This window comes from Microcaecilia unicolor, chromosome 6, assembly GCF_901765095.1.
Source record: "Microcaecilia unicolor chromosome 6, aMicUni1.1, whole genome shotgun sequence".
In the NCBI taxonomy this organism is placed as follows: Eukaryota; Metazoa; Chordata; class Amphibia; order Gymnophiona; family Siphonopidae; genus Microcaecilia; species Microcaecilia unicolor.
Genome location: NC_044036.1, coordinates 264957517 through 264977139, shown reverse-complemented (window position 1 = coordinate 264977139; position 19623 = coordinate 264957517). Strand labels below are relative to the sequence as shown.

Sequence of the window (19623 nt, the reverse complement as noted above, 5' to 3'; positions counted from 1 at the left end):
CGGCTGCACCATGCATGTTTTCCCTAGTGTTTTTTTATCTCTACCAGAATGCAAAAGTGTGAAGCACAGCTCTGTATTCGCAGGCATGGTGATTGCGGACAGGAGAACCTAATTTTGTATTTATGAGTCTAAGCCAGACACCTGATCAGGATATGCACAAAATTGCTGTGATATTGCAATCATTTTTGTTAACCTCAGATATTCTCTCTCTCTCTCACACTACTTTATTCCGAGTGGGTAGCACCAATTAAAAGTATCACCTACCGACATCAAGGCAACCATATAGTACTATTTTCCATGAAAAATAAAATTCCTTTTGGTGTCAGGTGTGGTCTTTTATTTCAAATATTCTTCCTGTACAAGATCCAATTATTATGTTAGGTTCTGTGCTATTCCAAGATCAATTGGATGTTTCCCAACAAAAATTACTGAACATTTTAGTTGTTGCTTTACTGAAACTGGTTCTTATGCATTGGAAAGATAATTCTAATCTCAATTCTACTTTTTGGTGACATTCAATTTTACAGATTTGAAACCTCTGTTGCAGACAAAATGGGTGAGATGTTCTACTGCTAAAATTTGGTCTCATGTGGATAATTATCTGAAATCTTATAATTTTAGGTAACTCGTTTAAGATGTATTATTTTGATTTGCTGGTTTTTTTTTTTAATTCTATGTTACAGTTGATATTATTTGATGTTATTGCTTGATAAATTGTTTGTCTTTTTCTAAAACCAATAAAATTATTGGAATAGAAAAAAAAAATTCCTCTCTCTCCCACATGGTATAGAACAAATAAAAGAGTACACTACCAGCACGTGACCGGACCTCATGCACGCATTTCTTCTAAGAACATTACATAAAACTATCACCTGTCCAGCAGACAGTTCCGCATTGTCCGCAACCTACTCCACCTAGGTGCAGGCGACCGACCATATGGACACGCCGCGCTTCCCTCCAACCGCATACGCCAGGAACGCGAACCCCAACCGAGAAAAGCTCCCAAACGCCTGGTATAAGCGACCTTTCCCTCCCCCCCTAAGCAGCAGCTGTAACCGGCTCAGCTCAGGTGCAACAGAAGAACAAGGGGAGGAGAGAGAACGAAGGGGAGGAAAGGGGCGTCCTCTTACTTTCCTTTCGCTCTGCACTCCTCCTCTCGCCGCGCGAGGGACTCAGCGCTCAGCTTCAGCCTATTGAAGGGTACGGCGCGGTCACATGACCGCAACCGCGTCGGAACCCCATCCCCTCACCGGTTCCCAGCAGCACACCACCGTCCACCACCAGTCTGCAGAAGAGCGAGAGAAAGGAAAAGAGGTGCGGGGAGGACGGTACCGGCTGACAGGGTAGGACGCGCTTTCTTCTTCCGGCATAATTTACGGACGTTGGCGCATGTTTCTCTCCCCCACCCCCTTTATCCCAAGGCGCTGAATATGGATGAGAAGAGTGCACGGGTAGGGGGCGGAAAGCTGGAGTCGTGCCTCAGACGGTGATGGGTCCTGGTCAGGAGTAACGCATGTGTGAGACCGGCAGAGAGCAGCTGTGTAAATAGAACAGGGTGCGCATCTCCACACACACACACATATATATATATACACCGTATGTGTTGTTTCTGCGTTAAATTTTTCTTTTTCTTCTGCGTGTCTCGAGTGAGACCGGGCGGGGGGGGGGGTTCCTGCGCCCGGCGGTTGGTACTGAAATGGATATGGTTGAGGCGACAGTGCAGGTCACTTCTGCGACTACTTCACATTTTTGCCAACGCTGTTGATAAGGTTTCGTGTTTTTCTTTTGTTTCAATTATTTTTTTTTCTGTTACCTTTCTTTCTCGGGCGTCAGGTGTGCCTCCTCGGGTTGCGCTGGGTTCATAACCGCAAACGGATCTCCCCCGTCCGACATTACCGCCTCGGCTGCACTTGCACAGTGAAAGGGAGCTGGCAGGAAAATGAGTTGAGGGCTGAGATTTTGTTTTGACGAGTAAGACGGAGTGTGTCCTTGGCTCTCTGGCCTCGCTCTCTCTCCGGCGGTCCCTGGTCCATGTTTGTTTGTTTGGACGCGTTGCCCTTGTGCGAGATTGTGAGCCGCACTATGAATAGGGATTTGTTCTCTTGGCGCCTGCGCACTGGCTCCCGGAGCAGGTTTCCTGCCAGATGGTGTCTCTGAGAGACCACAGTGGGGCTCACATGTTGTTACTACTGGGGACTTACCTTTGGGATGCTGATCTATAGCGATGCTTGAATTATTTGGGTTTTTAAAAATGTTTATTTTGTTGATATCTTAATATAAAAAGGAGGGGTGATTGGTTACATTTTCACGCTGTTTGTAAGCAGAATCAGAAATAAATAGCTAGTGGAAATACATGATGTTGCAAAAGTCGAAGGAAATACTCATAAACACTAGCCATCTGTGTTTTCGTTTTTAATAAAATAAATGAACTACAATCGTTCATTTTCCTATTGGGGGTTATAATGTACAGTGAAATTACTATAGATGTTAGTACTATTGTTGTGTAAACAAAAATGTTTCTATTAGTGAATAATGCTCACTTTTCAAGGCGATTAACTATATACAACTAAATGAACTGATTTGTGGTGTACTGTATAAATATAAATTTCAGGAACCAATTTACATTTGAACCACCTCATTTGAAAAGTGTCATAGTAAGCTCATGATTTGTAAGTTCTAAATAATGTCCATCTAGTTTTTTTTTTTTTTTAAACGTACTGCTATTCACTTCGGTCTTTGAGAGCTGTAAATGGGCCAGTTTTTCAGTGTATTCTTAATGCATAAGTGACAGTGACATACAGTAGAGGTATTACTCATGCAACTCTCCTCTCTCTTGTATGCTCATTGGGGCTTTTTGTGGCTGTTGGGGACGGTTAGTGAATAGTACTATTTTTAGTGTAACCTTTTGTATTGTAGTTTTAATTATGAAATGCTAGTATTTGTAGCATATGGAACTGTGGAAACATAAATTGAGTGTACTGAAAAACAGGATGCCTGATGTTACATATGCCATAAAAACAAACCTCATGATCAAATATGGGCCTTATCAGGCGTCTTTATGAAGAAATTCATTTACCCGAAGTGATATACAACGGGCACAAGCTTGACATCTGATTTGTTTAATCTGTTCATATAAAGAAAATGTCATGCAGATTTTTAGTTTTAAAATGTAATGTGTTTTGGGGGGATTTTATAGATTTTCATTTGTTGCACTGACTTTGAGAAATATTAGTTAACTTTTATGAAGTTAAACTTTGAAATGTGTCACGATAAGGACCTTATCAACTTTAAACTGGCTAAGAGGAATACAGTTTGCCACTTAGACTCTGTTTTAATCTGTTTTATTTTTACTAATGCTACCTAGATTTCCCCACCCCATTCACAAAATGGAACAAAAAGGACTTTGTCCTCCCAGGTATGGAAAATGATGAAGCCTCTTGTGGCTTACTGTAACATTTGACAGCAGGACGTGTGTGTGCCAGCCTTCCGTTGAGGTTGTGTGAAAGAGCCCAAATGGATTTACAAACTAAAAATCTGTAATGATATTTAAACACTTTTTTCTCCAGAATTTATACTTAACAAGCAGTAAAGAGAAACTTGATTAGAATCAATTTTGGTGATGCAGTAAGGCCTGAATATATTCTTGTGTGGAAAACAAAACTGTATAAAAAGGTTGTAATTGTATCAGAAAATGTAGGGTAAAGGAGCAAAATGTGGTTGAATATTTTTAACGGTTAGAGACTACTATTGAGCAGAACACACGTGCCACTGTGTGGTCTACAAAGCCAAAACCTATCTCATATATATTTATTGTGGCGATCTTTAAAATGTGACTGGATAGATATGACTAGTCAAATTGGTTTGATATTCTAACATAGTTCCTTTTGGAGTTGCTTTGATGAAACAATTATTAGATCATCATTCAGCCAAATTGTTAATTATGGAAGGTAGATTCATTTATATGCAAGTGAAATCCAACTATAACACCTGCCCAGTAGTAGTTCGTAGTGCAAGGCAAGTTAGATTATGTTAAAGTGAGTATTTTTCTGTCATCAGAGACTCATTGGAAAGAAATATGTTTTGTGGTCTTCAGCTGTATAAAAGCCACAGCAGCAAAGGTGACAAAGTCCCAAAACAAGTGGTGTGGTGCAGAAGTTTATTAATTGATAACAAAGGCTCGATAGCCCAAATGTGCTGGTACACTTGCTTGGGCTGTCTGACAGCCCAACAAAGACGGCAGTAAATTTTCACGTTTAGTATTTTGCTTTGAAGAGTGTTTTACTTTGCAGCTTTTACAGAGTGTTTTTACAGAACAACCTTTGATGTTTCACCGTACATCTCAATTATAACTGAGAAAGTGTTGGTACAGATTCTTGAGGCAGGCCTTATGGCTGAAACACAACTCAAGTCGAGTCTTTGTTACCAATTAATAAACTTCTGTACCACACTGCTTGTTTTGGGGCTTTTTTGTCACCTTTGCTGTTTTGGCTTCTGTTTGTTTTGTGCAAAGGCTTGTTCTTCCCTGTACTTGTACCTTATTTACATAGGTCATAAGTTTGTAAATAAAGAGAAAAAGCAAGACCCTATAATTTGAAGAATTTTCTTGTTGTTTAAAGATAGTCACAGACAGCTGCAAATTCTGAAACACTTCAGATAGTTTTGTTAGCTCTTCTGCTGAGTCTTCAATTCTGCAATAAGTGCTTAGGATAGCATATTGTTTTAGTATCAAATGTTCATTAGTGTGGATGAATTCAGAGAGAAGGTTCTTTTTTTTTTTCCATACTGCCACAGTATTTTCTTTCCCAATTATCAGTCTTGCTTTAATGATGTCATCTAGCTGGTTAGTTCTGCTTTTGGGGGGAGGGGGCGGAGGTACCAGGCTAGAGCATTTAGGGCCTCTTTTATCAAGCAGTACTAGTGGCTCCTGGTGTGTTAGTGCCGACAAAGCCCATTTACTTTGAATGGGCTCTGTCGGCATGGCTGTATGGGAACCGCTAGCGCGGTTTGATAAGAGGCCTTTAGTATTGTCTCCTTCTCCTTCATTTAGGGCCCCTCTTTAATAAGGTGCACTAGCGTTAAATCCGCTAGCATGCCTTAGTAAAAGGGGCCCTTAGAGTAATCTTTCTGAAGCATTTCTTGCTAGAATAGATGATCTCTACTCATTCAGACCTGGTTTTATTTTGAAGTTGTATTTCCTGCACCCTAATATACAACTGTGAATATGGTACAACTCACTTATTAAAGGAGATGTTCCTAACTGGGAACTCCTCTGTTCTAGTTGTGCTGTTAATGCTACTATGTACACAGCTCACTTATGTTTAAATTCTTTTTATTAAAACAGAAAATAAGACAAAACTAGCAACCAAAGTACAAACATTTCAACATGGTGAACTTTAAAAGCCTAAACAAAAGGAACTAAAAAGAACCCCCCCCCCCCCAAATAAAAACATTACTTTGTCCAGGTGTCCCGCCAGAAACTACTTAAACAGAAAGATGAAGCACTCTACTACGAACTCTGTGGGTTAAGGTATTCCACAAATGTTCCCAGATTCTCCGAAAGCGATGACCAGCAGGTGAGTTGGTATCGTGAGTGTGTTCATTCTCTGCACCTTTAAAAGATGAATTGTTTGTTGACACCACAAAGACAAGGATGGAGGGTCAGAAGGTAACCAGAGATTAAGAATAGTCCGTTTTACCATTAAAACAGTATGGGCAAGAAATCCCAGAAGACCCGGTGAAAAAGGACGTCCCGAATCATACACTCCAAATAAGATCTCCGGGACACAGTGGAGAGGGCGCTTTCAAAGGTGGGTGATAAAATCCATAAGATGTTTCCAAAAAATGAGTGCCCAGGCATATGTCTCCAGGTTGAGAACATTTGTGGCAGGCATCCAAAGGAGTTATACCAGTTTGATAAGCATGGTGAGGTGAGATGTATATGTGCAAGAGACATTTGTAATGTTGTTCTCACAGTTGCAGGCTGGAGGGGACTCTGTGAATGCCTAGCAAGCACTCGCATTGAATGTCCTCACACAGCTCACTTATACGTGCTGTACTACTTTGCTTGGCATTACACAGAGGGTATAATCGAAAGGGACGCCCAAGTTTTGTTGAGGACATCCTCGCAAAACATCCCGATGGACGTCCATCTTTCGTTTCGATAATACGGTCGGGGACGCCCAAATCTTGAAATTTAGGTCGTCCTTAGAGATGGTCGTCCCTAGACTTGGTCGTTTCTGATTTTCGGCAATAATGGAAACCAAGGACGCCCATCTCAGAAACGACCAAATGCAAGCCCTTTGGTCGTGGGAGGAGCCAGCATTTCTAGTGCACTGGTCCTCCTGACATGCCAGGCACCCTAGGGGGCACTGCAGTGGGCTTCATAAATTGCTCCCAGAAGCATAGCTCTCTTAACTTGTGTGCTCATCCCCCCCCCCCCCCAAACCCCACTACCCACAGCTGTACACCACTACCATAGCCCTTATGGGTGAAGAGGGGGGGGTTTGTGGTGGGTTTTGGAGGGCTCGTTGTTTCCTCTACAAATGTAACAGGTAGGGGGGGGATGGGCCTGAAGTGCACCGCTCCAGGGACCTGCATACTGCTGTCACGGATCTGAGGCTGGCAAAAAATATTTTGAAGGATATTTTTTGAGGGTGGGAGGGGGTTAGTGACCATTGGGGGAGTACGAAGGGGAGGTCATCCCTTATTCTCTCTGGTGGTCATCTGATCAGTTCGGGCACCATTTTGTGGCTTGGTCATAAGAAAAACACGACCAGGTAAAGTCGTCCAAGTGCTTTTCAGGGATGCTCTTTTTTTTTCCATTATGGGTCAAGGACGTGCATGTGTTAGGCATGCCCAAGTCCCACCTCCGATACGCCCCCTTGAACTTTGGCCGTCCCTGCAACAGAAAGCAGTTGGGGACGCCCAAAATCGGCTTTCGATTATACCGATTTGGATGACCCTGTTAGAAGGACACCCATCTTGCGATTTGTGTCGAAAGATGGGCGTCCTTCTCTTTCGAAAATAAGCCTGACAGTGTATCCGAGGTGATCCGGGAAATTATCGACTGGTATGCTTGATGTCTGTTCCAGGCAAAATCATAGAAACTATAATAATAAAATAATCAAAAACACAGACGTGATTTAATGGACACAGTCAGCATGGATTCAGCCAAGGAGAATCTTGATTTGTTACTTTGAAAGAGTGGATAAATGTATGAATAAAGGTGAGCCAGTTGATTTAATGTAGCTGGACTAAACGGAAAAATTTTGACAGTGTCCCTCACGAGAGACTCCTGAGAATTTTAAAGGCCATGGGATAGGAGGCAATGTTCTGTTGATTGGGAACTGATTAAAAGATTTTTAAAAACAGGGTAGGGTTAAATGGCTATTTATCTCAATGGAGGAAGGTGAATAGTGAAGTGCCCCAGAGATCTTTACTGGGACTAGTGCTATTTAACATATTTATAAATGGTCTGGAAATGGGAACGAGTGAGGTGCTTGAATAGTTTTGCGTCATCTGCAAATTTAAAGTTGTTAAATCACATGCAGGTGTGAGAAATTGCAGGAGGACCTTAAGAGAGAGACAGGTGGAAAGTTGCTGCTTGTGCCTGGGATTGGTAGCATGGAATCTTTCTGTTCTTTGGGAGTCTGCCAGGTATCGTGACCTGGATTGACCACTGCTGGAAGCAGGATACTGAGCTAGTTGGACCAGTGGTCTGACCCAGTATGGCTATTCTTTTAGTAACCCTATATTAAAAAAAAAATGAATGATATTTTTTAAATACCTGGGTCCCTGGAGGCTCTGGGTGCTGGTGCAGTGGTCAGGGTAGTCCCAATGCAAAAGTCACAAATGCCCAGCACAATTTGTGATAGTCTGGGCTGCCTAAGAATGAAGAAGAGGGTGGAGACAAGTTTTAGGAAAGGCCCAGAATCTGTTCTGGGCCAGGCCAGAAATGTTGCTATGTGCATTTTAGTGACACTTAACGTGCTGATATCAGTTGCGGATGTGCAAAAGAGAAGAGAGGCCAGATGGCTCTGGGAGAATCCTGGAGCTTAAATAGGCCCTAAGCCAACAATTATTAATTTAAAGAGCGGGGATACTGACAAAGACCCAGGAAGGGTCTTTAGCAATGGGGCACAGTTTGGATGCAATTTGCACGGTATTTGTCATGATTGAGCACCAGAGGTTGATGGGAGCATTGGGGGTGGGGGTGGGGGTGGGGGGGTGGCTCAGACAACCCATAGAAAGCTTGAAAATGATGTGAAAAATGTATTTATTTTATTAATTTATTCTTTCTTGAATCCCATGATTATCCAGAAGAGAGTTTTGGTTCAATGTGGCTTACATTTGATAGTTAGAGATTACAGGTGTTGCATTTTGGTTACTAGGTTGTTTGGTACAGTTACTTTTATGGACGTGGTTAGTGAATTTTTGTTAGTGTACATAGGATTAACCATAACATTTCTTGTAGGTCTTTAGGTCTTTTCTGAAATGGAGGTTCCACCATTTTGAGCCCAGGTAGCTAAATCCCGCAGTGTAGATGGATTTATAGATAATGTTTTTGTAGTTGGGCAGGTGAAGTAGTAAGTATTCTAGTTTCTTGGTTTGCATTTCTCGGTGCTAGTGTGATCAGATCTTGCATGTAGTCTGGAAACATGCCATACAGTATTTTGAATATGATTGTGCTGGTTTGGAAAAGTAGCCTGGCGCTGATTGGGAGTCAGTGTAGCTTTATGAGTAGTGGGATTACTCTGTTGTATTTGGACTTTTTGAAAATTAATCTCGTTGCTTTGTTTTGGACAGTCTGCAGCAATTTTAATGTGTTTTCTTTGCACCCTACGTATTCTGAGTTGCAATAGTGTAGTTGGGACATTATCAGCTCCTGTACTATAAGACGGAAAGATTGTCTGGGGAAATAATCTCTGATCCTTCTCAGTTTCCATAGTGTTTTAAACTTTTTGTTAATGACTGCAGTGACCTGGTTTTCAAGAGAGAAATGTTTGTTGAGGATAATTTCCAGTATTCTTAGTTGTTTCAACTGGATACGTTTAGTCTGTTGTGAGGTTTTGGTAAGTAGTGGTATTGTGTGAGCTGGATAGGATCAGGAGTTTGGTTTTGTCTCGGTTTAGTCTAATTTTGGAAGTTGTGGCCCAGTTTTCCATGAGGTTCAACCCTTTTTTGAACTCATCCAAAAATTACACATGCCCAGATTGACACAGATACTGGTTAATTAAAATTTAAATATTCTACCTTAATAGCCTTGAGAAGTTTTAAAGTGCCTGTGGGGGTGCTTGAAGGTACCTAGTATGTGCTGTCCCCGGATTCTATAAAGATATTTGGGCGCAGATCCCAGATCAGCACCCAGAATAGTTAGTTGATGGGCTCCAGTGATTTAATTATTGGCGCTAACAAGCATTTAATTGCCATTAATTGATTATGATTCTGTAACAGTGGTCACCTATATTGGATAACATGCAACTTAAAGGGTGTATGGCCATGGAAGGGGTATGGGTAGGTCAGGCACCCACAAAAGATGCGTGCAGTGTTATAGAATAGCGGAGATCTGTGCTCAGTTTGTGTGCCAGGATTTATTTACACCAGGTTTCAACTGGCATAGGTTCATACACCCAAAGCTGAGTTCTGAATTCGGCATTCAGGACTATTCTATAGAGATTGCTGATCCCAAAGTGCACTTTATAGATTCGTGTTAACTGACAAATTTTATCGGAAACGTTTATAGAATCTGATTCTATGTGGTTACTGTACCTTAAATATGCTTCTAAAGCATGCTTTCCTTGTCATCAGCAGCAGATGAATCCATTACGAATGGGTTGTGTCCACCTACCAGCAAGGGGAGATAGAGAACACTGAAAACCATAGTGCCTCTAGGACGGCTAGCTCCATTTGCCTCTCAGTATTTCTCTATCTCCCAGCAGGGTAGGACGCAGCTTGTTCAGCTCCTTGAAAATTTCTGCCTGGGGAGGCTCCTGTGTTTGGCCAGTTGAGCTGGGGTGCTGTGGCTGGTGGTGCCCACTTTAAAGGCATATAGGTTCGCCCTTTCCCTGCCTTACCCATTGTGGATGCAGGCACATAGGTTCGCCCTTTCCCTGCCTTTTCCACTTCCCCCTTGTGGATGTAGGCATATAGGTTCGCCCTGTCCCTGCCTTCCCACCCTCTACTGCCTCCAGAGTACCTCTGTAGCTGTTTGCCTCCAACTTTCCTCACAGCGTAACAAAAAAACAAAACGCGCTTTTTATGTGCTGCTATTCTGAGGCTTTTATTGACGTGCAGCGTGGACTCGGTCCTTTGAGGTAAGAGCGGTACTCAGCTCCTCCAGGGAGGGCCCGCTGATGGCGTTCCGATCGGGGTGATTTTGGTGTGAAGCTGCCATTTTGTATTTTATTCTGCCGTTTTTCGGCAGTGGCTACTGAGGGAGTTAAGCGCTGTTCCTGTTGTGGCAAGCGCAGATCAGCAGCGGTGCTCTGTAAAACGTGCTGTTTAGACGGTAGAGCCAGTACAAGCATGGTGAGCGATGAGTCTTCCCGCTCAATGGAGCTGGCAGCGGGCGCCATCTTGGAAGCGCCGCATGGCTCGACCCCCGCAGTTGCGGAGGAGTCTGTGAGCAGAGGGGCGCCTCGGGCCGAGGCTACCAGAGGAGCTCCATTCCCCATAGCTCCTAATTTGGAGACAAGAGGTCAGGCTGACTTTTTCTCCCCTGAGTTTGTGCTTATTTTACATAAAGCCTTCATGCTGAAAAGAGCTCTGCTGCAGGTGTCTGACGCTGCGTTGCTACCTGGTCTCCCTCCGACTGATGATGGCCCGGGGCAGATGTCAGAAGTGGATGCCCCTGAGCGTTGGATGCATGCTAAACATAGATGGGTAAATTCCCTGTCGGAGAGTGGCGCACCTCCCTTTCCTCCCTCGTTGTCGGGCTGTGGGGAATCTGAGGGATCTGGCAGGCTTCATGGTCTGAGGAGCCAGAGGAAGGTGCCGGTTTGCCACTGGATCTGGATGATCCCACTGCGGTTCGGATTTTCCACCGCGATGAGCTGCCAGTGCTTATCTCTGATGCCTTACAGGCCCTCTCTATGGATGATCCTGTTCAAGGCAAGGCCTCCTCTGGTAATCCGAGGATGGCGAGTACTAAGAAGCCTGCTCGAGCCTTTCCTTTGCATGACTCCATCCAAGAGCTTATTTCTGCTCAATGGGCTAACCCCGAGGGGCCCTTGAAAGTGGCCAGGGCGATGGGCATCTTTACCCTCTGAGTGAGGAGCACTTGGCCCGTTTTGGGATGCCTAAAGTGGATGCCTTAGTCACGGCAGTGACAAAAAAGACCACCCTCCCAGTAGAGGGAGGGGTCGCCCTGAAGTACATTCAGGACCGGCGCCTGGAATCAGTGCTAAAATGGTCCTTTGAGATTTCGGGCCTAGCCTTAAGGGCGTCTGTTTGCAGTTGTTATGTTGTTCGAGCCTGCCTTTCTTGGTTACAACATGCAGTGGAACAGCCCATGGATGGTGCGGAGTCCCTCGCTGAGGTTGCACCGCGCATGGAGTCGGCCTTGTCATTTTTAGCTGACGCCCTCTATGATCTGGTCAGAGCTTCGGCTAAACAGATGTCTGTGGTGGTGTCCGCCCGCCGCCTTCTATGGCTACGGCATTGGGCGGCTGGCATGGTCTCTAAGCAAAGGCTGGTGAAATTGTCCTTTCGGGGACTTCTGTTATTTGGAGAGGATTGCTAAAGACCTGGGGAATGCTAAACCCCAGCGGTTAACTGAGGATAGGTCGTGGCCTTCTTCCAAGGGTCAGGTGGCTCCCTCCTCCTCTACACCTCGCTTCTGTGAAGCTAGAAGGTATCGCCTCCTTTTGCTCGGACAAGCGATCCGCAGCGGCGGGTGCTAGGCCAGGAGTTCAAGGGCGACCCTCTCAATGATGGTGCACCGGTCCACCCCTCCTTTACAGCTGTAGGAGGACGCCTTTCCCTCTTTCTAGAGGAGTGGACCAAGATTACCTCGGATCAGTGGGTCCTGGACCTGATCAGAGAAGGTTACTGATTGGAATTTGGTGCCCCGGTGAGAGGCGTGTTTTTGGATTCCCGATGCGGTACTGCCATCAAACGGGCGGCGGTAGAGGAGACCCTACAAGTCTTGTTGCACCTTGAGGCAGTGAGCCCTGTGCCTTCCGCCGAACACGGCTGCGGTTGTTACTCCATTTACTTTGTGGTGTCGCGAAAAGGCGGGTCTTTTCGGCCCATTCTCGACTTGAAGGAAGTAAACAAGTCTCTGAGAGTGCGGCATTTTCACATGGAAACCCTGCGCTCCGTCATTGCAGTGGTACAACCAGGAGAGTTCCTCACGTCTCTGGACCTAAAAGAAGCTTACTTGCACATACCTATTTGGCCCCCGCACCAACAGTTCCTCCGATTTGTGTTTCCAGTTTCGGGCCTTGCCTTCTGGCCTCGCCACAGCTCCCCGAACCTTTTCAAAGGTAATGGTGGTGGTAGCTGCCTTTCTCAGGCGAGAGGCTATCCGGGTTCACCCGTACCTAGACGACTGGCTCATCAGAGCGGACTCGGTAAAAGAGAGTCATCGTGTCACAGCCAGAGTGGTCTCAGTACTGCAGTCTCTGGGCTGGGTCGTCAATATACCGAAAAGTCACCTGACCCCCTCTCAATCTCTAGAATATTTGGGGGTCCGGTTCAACACGGCCTCGGGATTTGTTTATCTACGCGAGCAAAGGCGGTGCAAGCTTCAGAATCAGGTCCGCCTGCTCCTGAGGATGCCTCGCCCGCGAGCTTGGGATATTTTCCAGCTGTTGGGGTTGATGACGGCCACCTTAGAAGTGGTGCCATGGGCAAGAGCACATGTGAGACCTCTGCAGATTGCCCTGCTTCAACGATGGTCTCCGATGTCCCAGAACTATCAACGTAGACTCATGTGGCTCCCTGCAGCCCAACTCAGTATGGAGTGGTGGCTCTCAGACAGCATGCTGTGGTGAGGAATGCTGCTAGCGCTTCCCGATTGGTGCCTAGTGGTAACGGATGCCAGCCTGAAGGGCTGGGGAGCTCATTGCCAGGGAAGCTATGCCCAGGGTCTATGGACTCCCGAGGAAACGGGGTGGTCCATCAATCGCTTGAAACTGAGAGCGATATTTCAGGCGCTTCTGGCCTTTCACAAAACCCTGGAGGGACTGGCTGTCAGAGTTCTGTCGGACAACACGACAGCAGTGGCCTACATAAATCGACAAGGCGGCACTCAGTGCAGAGCACTGTCCGCGGATGCCGCTCTAATTTGCCACTGGGCAGAGCTACATCTGCAGCTTCTGTCAGCAGCTCACATAGCAGGTCAGAGCAACGTGCAAGCCGGTTTTCTAAGCAGGCATCAAATCGACCCAGCGGAGTGGGAACTGGCAGACGAAGTGTTCCTTCAGATCTGTGCCAAATGGGGAAAGCCCGTAATGGATCTTATGGCGTCAAGCACAAATGCCAAAGTCCCGTCCTTTTTCAGCAGATGGAGAGATCCTCGCTCAGCGGGGTTGGATGCCTTGGCGGAACCCTGGCCTCCAGGCCGCCTATATGTGTTCCCTCCTTGGCCCTGAATAGGGCAGCTCCTCCTGTGAATTCGGCTACATCAAGGAGTGGTGATCCTCATTGCCCCGGATTGGCCCAGGCGGTATGCAGACCTCCGGCTATTGAGAGGGCGCAATTGAGAGGCAAGAGCTATTCTAACAAGGTCATCTCCACTCCCTTGCAGGCCCGCCAGCGTTCCACTTCCGTTGCCTATGCTCGGATCTGGCGCCAGTTTGAGGCTTGGTGCGCTGCTAAAGCGATCACACCCATGTGGGCTTCTGTCTCGCTGATACTTGACTTTCTGTAGGATGGTTTACAAAAAGTCTTGGCCTATAATTCCCTGCGTGTTCAAGTGGCAGCATTGTCATGCTTTCGGGGGAAGGCCGCTGGCCTCTCCCTGGCTTCACATCCGGACATTGCACGGTTTCTGAGAGGGGTGCTTCGTCTCCGACCTCCCGTGCGGGTGGGCCCCTTGCCTGGCCTGGAACCTGGGGCTAGTATTAAAGGCTCTTCAGTGTTCGCCCTTCGAGCCGCTGAAGCGAGCTTCGGAGAAGGATGTGACTCTAAAGACGGTCTTTTTGGTGGCCATTGCATCGGCGAGACGGGCATCTGAGCTCCAGGTGCTGTCCTGTCGAGACCCTTTTCTGCAATTCTCAGAGTCTGGAGTAACGGTACCTACTGTGCCTTCCTTCATGCCTAAGGTGGTTTCAGCGTTTCACCTAAACCAGCCTATCTATTTGCCCTCCTTTACTAGGGAGGAGTTTCCAGAATTCTTTGGGCAGTTGCACCTCCTGGATGTGCGCTGGGCTCTGTTGCAGTATCTGCAGATGTCAAATGCTTTCAGGACCTCTGATCACCTTTTTGTATTGTTGTCAGGTCCTCGCAGAGGGTCTCCAGCATCTAAAGCCACTATAGCCCGTTGGCTTAAGGAAGCCATTTTTTCTGCATATCTGCTGTCTGGCCGGCCTCCGCCTGACGCCTTTAAGGCTTATTCCACAAGAGCGATTTCCTCCTCTTGGGGTGAAACTGGAGCACTCTCTCTTCAGGAGCTTAGCCGAGATTGGGTGGCAGAGCCGGTAGTGGGAGGTGGGGATAGTGCTAGGCAGACTTCTATGGTCTGTGCTAGAGCCGGTGGTGGGAGGCGGGGCTGGTGGTTGGGAGGCGGGGATAGTACTGGGCAGACTTATATGGTCTGTGCCCTGAAAAAGACAGGTACAAATCAAGGTAAGGTATACACAAAAAGTGGCACATATGAGTTTATCTTGTTGGGCAAACTGGATGGACCGTGCAGGTCTTTTTCTGCCGTCATCTACTATGTTACTGTGTTCAAGAGATATGTAGTGCAGCTACTTGGGCTTCTAAGCTCTCTTTTGCCCGACATTACAGGCTGGATGTGGCTGCCAGGAGGGATGCGCTTTTTGAAGCACAAGTGCTGGCGCGTGGTGTGGCTTGTTCCCGCCATGTCTAGGGATTACTTTGATACATCCCATTCGTAATGGATTCATCTGCTGCTGATGACAAGGAAGGGAAAATTAGGTTCTTACCTTGGTAATTTTCTTTCCTTTAGTCACAGCTGATGAATCCATCATCCCTCCCTGATTGACTCAGTTTTGTGTTCAGATTTTCCTGCAGACATGTTCCCTCATTGGGAGAAGTTGGAAAACAGTCTTCAGGATTTCTGTTCTACTACAGGAGGTTCAGTTCGTCCCTCCTTTGTGTTATTGCACCTGTTCTGGGGCGTTCGTTCGGTGTGAGGAAAATTCATGTTATGCTACTTTGCGGTTTAACACTGCTTTGGAAGCCTCAAATACTGAGAGGCAGATGGAGCTAGCCGTCCTAGAGGCACTATGGTTTTCAGTGTTCTCTATCTCCCCCTGCTGGTATGTGTACACAACCCATTCGTAATGGATTCATCTGCTGTGACTAAAGGAAAGAAAATTACCAAAGTAGGAACCTAATTTTCCCTTGGCAGTAAAGTGCAGATTCAGGGTTCAGGCTGCTTTTACCCCATCAGACATCCTGCTCCGCAAGCCTGTGGGCTACGTCTGAGGGCCCAAGGTGCCCTTTTTTATGGGGCCCCAGAAGACCTAGAGGCAGATTTTCTCAGTTGTCATTTCCTAGATCCAGGAGAGTAGGAACTGTGCCCTTTGGCCTTTCAGTTTCAGATAGCCCAGTGGAGGCCCCCAGAATTTGACCTGATGGCTCATAGCTGATGTGGCTTTTCCTTTTTTTGCTGCTTATGGCTGAAGTACAAGGTTGCTCAATTTTTCAGTCACAAAAGGGAAGTCGAGTCAGTGGGCATCAATACCTGGTTCAGCTGTAGCTCAAGAGGGAGCCACTGTTCATCTCCCTTCTTCCAACCACACCCCCATCCTCAGGTGGGTAGGGTGATTCAAAGAATAACATACCATCCATTTCTGGACCTTTGGTGGCTCTATTGACTGTGCTGGCTGTGATATATGGGCCTGATTCACCTCTTGTGAAGCTTCTAATACCATTCCCAAAGGAAAGGGGGATCCTGAGGCAGGGCCTGGTAAAAATGGAAACCTAGATTCCGTTTATCTTAGTTTGGTTTTTGAAAGGAAACACCTGCTGGGGATGGGAGGTTCTCTGCCTTGGTTATCTCCACACTCCTCAGAGCTTGAAAGAGGTTTACTTCCTGTTTGGGCATAGTGCGTTTTTGAGCACTGGTTTGGGGGAACATTCATTTCTCCACGGAGAGCTAAGATTCCTGATGTCCTAGTCTTTCTTCAGCAGGGCTTCAAGAAGGGCTTAGCCTTAGGTCCCTGAAAGTTCATGTGGCAGCCCTTGCATGCTAGAGGCAAAATTCTCAGGCTGTAGTTTTTCTGTGGGGGTTTAAACAATTTTGTCCCGTACCTAAACAGAAGTTGTCCTTCTGTGGGATCTCATTTTGGCTTTGGAGGTTTTGACGGATCCGCCCTTCAAGTCTGTGAAGTCTACCATTCTGACAGGTCTCGCCTTGAAGATTGTCTTTTTGGTCTGTTGCTTCTGCTAGGCATATTTCAGAGCTATAGGTGTTATCCTGTAGGAATCCCTTCCCTACATTCTCAGGTGAGACGGTCCTTTCTTCCAAAGTTGGTGTCTGCCTTTCATGTTAATGAGGTGGTGAATTACCTACCTTTCTGGAGTGGGAGCACTTGCAGCAGGATAAGAAGCTTCACAGGTTGGATGTCCAGCAAGTCCTTCTCCAGTACCTATGTGAGACCGATTTATTGTGACTCTCCAATTGGTTGTTTGTCTTGTTTCAGGGACTATGTAAGGGTCAAGTGGCTTATAAAATGTCAATAGCTTCCTTGATTAGAAGACTAACCCTGCTTGGTGCATCCCATGATGTACCTCACATCGTCATATGCCATTTTTCAAGATGGCAATGCCGAGGCAGGAGCAAGTGGGCATTGCTTTGCTACTTGAAAGGTATTCCCTAAGGGGCATCTGGCAGGGGAGGGTGCCACTAGACATCATGTAGTGTTTTTAAATTGTTGGAGGGAGAGAGGATGGTCAAGTGGGGAGGGGTGGGATCAGGGGTTTGGGAGATTGGGAAGAGGGTGGACTACTAGATTTTCTGCCATGATGTACTGTTGCAGAAGTGCCAGCTAACTCTTCTATGCCTCATCAGACCAGTCGTTGAGGTTTTCATGTTGTGCTTACCTTAGTCTTCTGCATCAGTTCTCTGCATTGGGGCAAAATAGATAATAGGCATCAGCACATAGCATATGTAGATAAATGGTAAAGAGGCTAACGTAAGGTTTTGCTTCAGTGCAAAACTTTTTTTTTTCTTTTTTCATTAAGCAGTGGTTAACTTGCTTGTATATCTCTTGCTAATCATGATAGGATGTATATCTCGTCACTGAGACTTGGGAAGCCCATGAGAGAGGACATGCCAACCAGTTAATTTAATCCCTAGAAGAAAGATGGAGAAAAGGTCAGGAGGGAAGCAGGAGCCACAGATTTAAAGCCTCAGTAGGGAGAGCTGAGTGGGGACAAATTTCTGGCTAGTCAGAGAGGATGGAAATGGAGAGGAGGCAGCAGCCCTATAAAAAGAGAAGACAGGAGCAGGGCTTAGTATCTAATGAGAGACTGAAGAGTGCAGAACTCCTGACCCAGATAACAAGCAAGCAAGTACCATAAGATACGGAACTGTCTTGGGACTATAGTATTGACACTGACTGGGAAATTATATATAGTTTTAAACTGGAGCTTCTTTCTTTGATTCTGAGACTGTGAGTGCAGCAGTTGAGAACACTGTTCTAGCTTAATTATCCATGCAAATGTTATTAAATTTAATTCTGTTAAGTATGTTTTCTTTAATCCTGAGCAGTTGAAATCCTTTTTAGATTCTAAATCATCTCCTAGGGTCACTGCTCCTTCTCTTGCCTTGTCTCCATCGATTCTGTAAATATATATTTTCTTCTTTTCTTTCCTACTAATTATTATTACTTGGTATATTGCCTTGTCCTCTTTCCAATTTTGTGGACTGGAATGGCAGAATTAGGGATTAGTTTCCTTTTTCTTGTTTTTTCACGTATGGTTTAATTTTATAATTTTGACCATACTAGCATGTTTCCTATTTATAATTCTGCCTGGTTTCTGTTACAAGATTGTATTATCTTGGAAATGAACATACAGTAAACTGGAGCTTTTTTTTTTGTTACTATCTGGTGGGAGGCTGTATCCCTTAAACAGGAGTTAGATTCCAGGAGATATGAGGGTGGTGGCAGGTGGGCTTGTAAACCTTCTGTTTCCTGTGATAATTTGGAAACATTTTGAATTAAGCTATTCATGAGGATTGTTGCCACAGATTTTGGATGTTGATGTGAACTGAATAGTACCAGGTACACACAGTGGATCCAAAAAAGAGTCCTCTCTCATGTAATGTCTTCCCAAACAATGTCTTTATTAAAATCAATAAAAGCCCGACACGAATCGTGTTTCGGCTACACCGGCCTGCATCAGGGGTCTATAAATAAACAAATATATTGACATGAATATAATAAGTATAATGATACTCTAAAACCAAAGCTGATAAGTATGTTTTTAGAGTATCATTATACTTATTATATTCATTCTTTTTTTTTTGTTTTAAATTTGTCCTATTACGTTTAGTTATTTATGTCAATATATTTGTTTATTTATAGACCCCTGATGCAGGCCGGTGTGGCCGAAACACGATTCGTGTTGGGCTTTTATTGATTTTAATAAAGACATTGTTTGGGAAGACATTACATGAGAGAGGACTCTTTTTTGGATCCACTGTGTGCACCTGGTGTTCTTCATTTCTCCTGTGGAGAGATCACCTTCTGTGGTTGTTTCGCTTCGTGAACTGAATAGTGCCTTATTGATCTAAGGCAGTGATGGCGAACCTTTCAGAGACCGAGTGCCCACACAGCAACCCAAAATCTAATTATTTATTGCAGGTGCCGGTACTCATCATGGGCGGGGTCACCACATATGACTCCACCCCTATGATAGTCACACCCCTTACACCAGCCATGGCGCATATAAACATCACTGAAACTATTATACTAGTATAGGAGAAAAAAATAACATGATTTTTTTTCATTATGAATCATTTCTGTAAGCTGTTACAGCTCCAGTATACCCAGTGCAAAATAAGACAACATGTAAATTCTCAAATTGGACATATTCAAAACACTAAAATGAAAATAAAATGATTTTTTTCTACCTTTGTTGTCTGGTGATTTTGTTTTTCTATCCATATTGGTCCTAGTCTCTGATTCTGCTGCTCTCTATCTGTTCTCTTAACTCCATTTCCAGGGCTTCCTTTATATTTATTTCTTTAATTTCCTTCTTTCTTCTTCATTTCTTGCCCTCCTCTCCCCACTGCCCTCCCCTCCATCCACCCATGTCCAGCCACCCTCCTCTGCCCTCCCCCCCAGCACCAGGCAGGCCTCCCTCCCACCAGGCATCAGGCATCACTCCCTCCCTCCCACCAGGCATCAGGCATCACTCCCTCCTTCCCACCTGGCATCAGGCATTCCTCCCTCCCTCCCACCTGGCATCAGGCATCCCTCCCTC

The 19623-nt window shown here is 45.4% G+C and overlaps 1 protein-coding gene across 7 annotated transcripts in view; it reads left to right on the top strand.

Moving 5' to 3' along the window:
* The first annotated feature begins 1186 nt into the window (after nucleotides 1-1186).
* STRBP (spermatid perinuclear RNA binding protein) overlaps nucleotides 1187-19623 on the top strand; it is a 482484-nt gene continuing 464047 nt past the window's right edge. For 5 of the 7 annotated variants that reach the window (XM_030207341.1, XM_030207340.1, XM_030207342.1 and 2 more), the window contains exon 1: nucleotides 1187-1343. The gene's annotated coding sequence lies outside the window, so the exon portion shown is untranslated. Of the gene's footprint in view, nucleotides 1344-1468; nucleotides 1556-5707; nucleotides 5808-19623 lie in introns of those variants that run through there. The other 2 variants (XM_030207336.1, XM_030207337.1) reach the window with 2 other exon arrangements.